This window comes from Lemur catta, chromosome X, assembly GCF_020740605.2.
Source record: "Lemur catta isolate mLemCat1 chromosome X, mLemCat1.pri, whole genome shotgun sequence".
NCBI lineage: Eukaryota > Metazoa > Chordata > Mammalia > Primates > Lemuridae > Lemur > Lemur catta.
Genome location: NC_059155.1, coordinates 37,061,695 through 37,067,678, shown reverse-complemented (window position 1 = coordinate 37,067,678; position 5,984 = coordinate 37,061,695).

Genomic DNA, 5,984 nt, shown 5'->3' with positions numbered 1-5,984 from the left:
GCCCAGAACCACTGGCTGGCCAACTGGCCTCATCTCCTGTGAGAAACAAATTTGGACATTTTTCCATGAAAAACAGATTCCCCAGGAAGTCTTGTTACCAGGACAACAAGAATAAGCTGGCAGCTGCCTTCTAATTCCTGGCCTGATCAACATGGCAATGACCAAGAAAAACACAGCCCTCTGGAGCAGGTGCTGAACTTCTTCTCACAGTTGTATGAGGAGGGACAAAGCTGTTCATTCTGTGCAGGTGAGGACTGAAGCATCCTCAGCTCTGTCCCCTGCTTCCCTGTAGAAAGGAAAATAGGGGCAATGTAGTTAAACTGCCTGTATTATTTTCAGCAACCTCAACTCTTTATGGACACCTAGGAGGCATAGTTTGGTACAGAGTGAGGGACTTTTCAAAGGAAGTAAATTTATGTTTTTACAATGTCAAAAATATATTGTTAATAACAATAATAATAGCTAACAATTGTTTATCATGTGCCATGCACTGTGCTTTACATATATTATTATTTTTATTTAATCCTCACAAAACTTCTGCAAGGTGAATACTATGATTATCTCCATTTTGCATATACAGAAAGTGAGGATCAGAGTAGTTAGGTAATATGTCCAAGAAAACACAGCTAATAAAAGGTAGACTAGGAATCCAAACCCTAATCTGACTGATTGCAAAGCCCATACTTTTAACCTCTCTTCCATAATGTACAAACTCAAAATTCCTGCTGGCAGAATCACACAGGGGTTTTGGTCAACTTGGGAGTTATTTGACAACACTGTCTGGGAAAACATAGCTGACAGAGTCATCTGGTGGCTCTGACTAGGTGAGGAGAAGATCATGTGCTATGCTTCATGTTTGACATAGTGAATACTGTATGACACCCTGTAGATTGGGCCACCTGGGGCATATAGCTCCAATACAGCTGGTTCTGGGCAGTGCCACAGCCAGCCAGCACCAGAAGAACCAGGGTACTTCAGTCCTTGATCCAAGCTGGGTCCACTTCCCAAACTATGTCAATGTACATGTTGGCTGCCAGTCACACTGAGAATAGCTGAACCTACTAGTGCATTTTGAGGAATTGACCAGTGTGGTGGCCCAGTTCAGCCAAAGCCCTCATCCATGGTAGGCAGGATACATAGACACCTGTGTCTGTGAGTGGGATGCCAATCACAAGTCACCCTGTACAGCTCAGCTTGAGGGATCCCTTGGAATAAATGGTGCCACTGCCCATATTTCTATCATCCTTGGCCTTATGTGCTTAGAAATCCACAATGTTCCACTCTACTACATGTGGGCAGCAAGGGGACAATTGGGCTCCAGATCCCATAAAGCAATCTGAAGAGACTCACTCTTCCTGCCCATGGGGCTAGGTCATGGGCATGTGATCTGTGCCAGACTGATCTAATGTCCTCAATCTCTGAAGCAAATGGAGCAAAGAAACAGAGGCATTTTAGAAAGTACCCCAGTGGTAGGAGCAGAAGCTCCAGTGTCCAGTAACAGTAAGAGGATCACCCTAACCATCTTGTTCCTTGAGTGTGACCGTGGATGGTTGGGATAGATTGACACTTGTAGCTGGGCAGTCCTGTCAATCAAAAGTCATCTCTAAACAGTTTGGCTTTAGGAACCATTCGGTAACTGTAGCCAAGCAGTACCTGGAATAGGTAGGTAGTCCTACCAGATAGGAAAAGGAAGTCTTCCCATTAACTCCATCAGAAAGGTCTCAGGGAGATTTATGATTGGCTCTGCCCAGTAATGAACTCATCACTGAACCAATCCCTGTGTCTGAGGTACTCTGCCCAGATGTAGGCCACATTCACAGCCAATAGCTTGGGGTGGCAGGCAGCTGGCTCAGACTGTGGTTAATAGCTTTTCCCAAACAACGTGGAGTGGAAGAATTCTTTAAAGGAAAATAGTGTTTCTATTAGAAAAAAAAAACGTAAGGGAGATAAAAATACTTCTCTGAGAAAACATAGGTTCTCACTGCCCCCTATAATATTTAATACAGTTGTGTACCAATTCAGATCATTGGATTAATCAAGTTCACACATGTACTAACACAAAAAATAATTAATTTACCTTAAAAGGTATAGTAATGAGCAAGAGAATGTCAAAGGGATATTTAGTAACTGGAGGAGTCTTAGTCATGCCAGCCAAAGGAAACTTGAGATGCTCCAAGTTGTCCTGGGTTTCCTTTCTCCATTCACTGCAGCCCTCTAGCAAATATGACAAGAGTGAAGGCATGAGGGATCTAGAAAGATAGTGGTTTAATTATACCTGGTACTTTTCTGCTGGAATTAGCATGGAAGACTACATTTAGTTATAGATCTACAATCAAGGAGTGAACTACTTAACATTAGGATTCATCAATGAAAAAGTTCTTGGTTATAATGGAGTCCACAGGATGACCATAGGAAGATGGACATCTGCAAGCCAAGGAGAGAGGTTTAGAACATATCCTTCTCTCATAGCCCTCAGAAGGAAATAACCCTTCCCTTGGACTTCCAGACTCCAGGACTGTGACACAATAAATTTCTGTTGTTTAGGTAACCCAGTTTGTGGTACTTTGCTACACCATCCCTAGCAAACTCAAACAAGGTGAAATCTTTGCGTCACTGACCTTCGAGTAATATTCTTTCACTGTAATATAAAATTCTTCCTCTTTGCCGGCAGATGCCATCTGGCTTTAACACTTCTTACCCCTCTTCGTGTTTGTCTTCTACTAACTTCCTGGTCTATTCATCATATTTATTTAAGTTTCTCAACCTCGTTTGTTGTCTTAAGTGCTATTGTTATCCTTTAAGACTTTGCTGAATTTGTTTATCACTTCTAGTAGTCTTTTGGTGGAGTCCTTAAGAGTTTTCTTGATACAGAATCATATGATTGGTAAACAGGAATAGTTTGACATCTTCTTTCCTGAGTTTGATGCCCTCTAATTTTTTTTTTTTTTTTTTTTTTTTTTTGAGACAGAGTCTTGCTCTGTTGCCCGGGCTAGAGTGCCATGGCATCAAACTAGCTCACAGCAACCTCAAACTCCTGGGCTCAAGAAATCCTTCTGCCTCAGCCTCCCAAGTAGCTAGGACTATAGGCATGCACCACCATGCCCAGCTAATTTTTTCTATATATTTTTTAGTTGCCCAGCTAATTTCTTTCTATTTTTAGTAGAGACGGGGTCTTGCTCTTGCTCAGGCTGGTCTTGAACTCCTAGGCTCAAACGACCCGCCTGCCTTGGCCTCCCAGAATGCTAGGATTACAGGCGTGAGCCACTGCACCCAGCCCTCTAGTTCTTTCTTTTGCCTAACTGTTCTGATTAGAATATCCAGTTACTATGTTGAATAGAAGTGGTGACAGTGGGCACCATTGTCTTGTTCCAGTTCTCAGGGGGAATGCTTTTGACTTTTCCCCAGTCAGTATGATGTTGGCTGTGGGTTTGTCATATATGGCTTTTATAATTTTAAGGTATGTTCCTTCTATGCCTAGTATATTGAGGGTTTTCATCATGATAGGGTGCTGGATTTTATAAAATGCTTTTTCTGCATCTATAGAGAGGATCATATTGTCTTTGATTTTGCTTCTTTTTATGTGGTCAATCACATTTATTGATTTGTATATATTGAAGCATCCTTGCCTCCCTGAGATGAAACCCACTTGATCGTGGTGAATTATCTTTTTGATATGCTATTGAATTTAGCTTGCTAATATTTTGTTGAGGATTTTTCCATCTGTGTTCATAAGGGATACTGGTCTGTAGATTTCTTTTTTGTTATGTCCTTTCCTGGCTTTAGTGTCAAGGTGATACTGGCTTCATAGAATGAGTTGTGGAGGATTCTCTCTTTCTTGATGTTATAGAATATTTTCAGTAGGATAGGTGCCAGTTCTTCTTTGTAGGCCTGGTAAAATTTGGCTGTGAATTCCTCTGGTCTTGGGCTTTTGTTGTTGTTGTAGTAGTTTGTTGTTGTTGATGATGTGAGATTTTATATTACTGCCTCAATTTCACTGCTATTTATTAGTCTTTTCAGGATTTCTGTTTCTTCCTGATCCAGGCTTGGGAGGTTGTGTGCTTCCAGAAATTTGCCCATTTTCTCTAGGTTTTCTACTTTGTGTGAGTAGAGGTTTTTGTAATATTCATGGATGACACTTTGTATAGCTATAGTATCAGTTGTAATGTCTCCCTTTGCATTTCTGATTGAGTTTACTTGAGTCCCTTCTCTTCTAGCTCTTGTTAATCTGGCTAATGGTCTATCCATTTTGTTTACCTTTTCAAAGAACAAACATTTTGATTCATTGATCCTTTGTATTGTGTGCGTGGTTTGTTTTTGTTTTTGTTTTTGTTTTTTTTTGGTTTCCATTTCATTTAGTTCTGCTCTGAGCTGTGTTGTTTCTTTTCTTCTGCTGGTTTTGGGTTTGGTTTGTTCTTCTTTTTCTAGTTCCTTGAGATGTGACATAAGGTTGATAATTTGAGATCTTTCTTTCTTTTTGATGTAAGCCTTTAAGGCTATGAATGTTCCCCTTAGTACTGCCTTTATTGTATCCCATAGATTTTGAAAGCCTGTGTCCCTTTTGTTATTCAGTTTGAAGAATCCTTTGATTTTCATCTTAATTTCATCATTGACCCAAGGATCATTTAGCCTCAAGTAGTTTATTTTCCATGACTTTTTGTTGCATTGAGAATTTCTCTTGGAATTGATTTCTAGTTTTATTTTACTATAATCTGAGATGATACGTGGTATGGTTTTGATTTTTCTGAATTTGTTGAGACTTGCTTTGTGGCCTAAAATATGATCAATCTTAGAAAATGTCCCATGTGCTGATGAGAAGAAAGTATATTCTGTGGTTTTTGGGTAGAGTGTTCTGTAAATTTTTGCTAGGTCCATTTATTCTAGAGTTCTATATTAGTGCAGTGATTCTTTGTTGATTTTCTCCTTCAGTGATTGGTCCAGTTTTGTCAGTTGGGTGTTGAAGTCCCCAGTGATTAAGATGCTACCATTTATTTCTTTGCTTGTCTCTAGTAGAATTTGCTTTATGAATATGGGAGCTCCCGTGTTAGGTCCATATATATTTAGGATTGTTATGTCTTCTTGCTGAATTGCCCCCTTTATTATTATATAATAACCATCTCATCTTTGTCTTTTTTACCATTGTCAATTTAAAGTCAATTTTATCTTATATGAGAATGGCTACCCCAGCTCGCTTATGGTTTCCCTTTGCTTGGAATATTTTTTTCCATCCCTTTACCTTGAGTCTGCATGTGTCTTTGCAAGTTAGATGGGTTTCCTGGAGGCAACATATACCTGGGCAATGATTTTTCACCCATGCAGCCAGTCTATCTTTTAATTGGAGCATTAAAACCATTCACATTCAGTGTTAGTATTGATATGTGGAGTACTGGTCTGTTCATCATGTTGAATGAAACTTTGTCTTTTTGTTTTCTATCTTGTGTTATTGTTTTATAAGAACTGTGAGCTTTAACTTTTGGGTGTTTTGATTCTAATGGGTATCTATTGTGCTCTTCCATGCATAGTGCATTATACTGAGCATTTCCCATAGGGCAGGTCTAGTAGTGAGAAATTTCCTTAGTGTTCGCTTGTCTGGAAAAGTCTTTTTTCCTCCAACATATATGAAACTTAGTTTTTCAGGATACAAAATTCTTGGCTGGAAAACATATTATAAAGTGTTCTACATCTCTAATCATTAGGGAAATGCAAATCAAAATCACAATGAGATATCACCTAACTCCAGTGAGAATGGCCTTTATCAAAAAGTCCCAAAACAACAAATGCTGGCATAGATGTAGAGAGATTGGAACACTCTTACACTGCTGGTAGAACTACAAATTAGTAAAATCCCTGTAAAAATAATTTGGAGATATCTCAAAGAGCTACAAGTAGAACTACCATTTGATCCAGCAATCCCACTACTAGATATCTACCCAAAGGAAAAAAAGACATTCTATAATAAAGACATCTGCACTCGGATGTTTATGGCA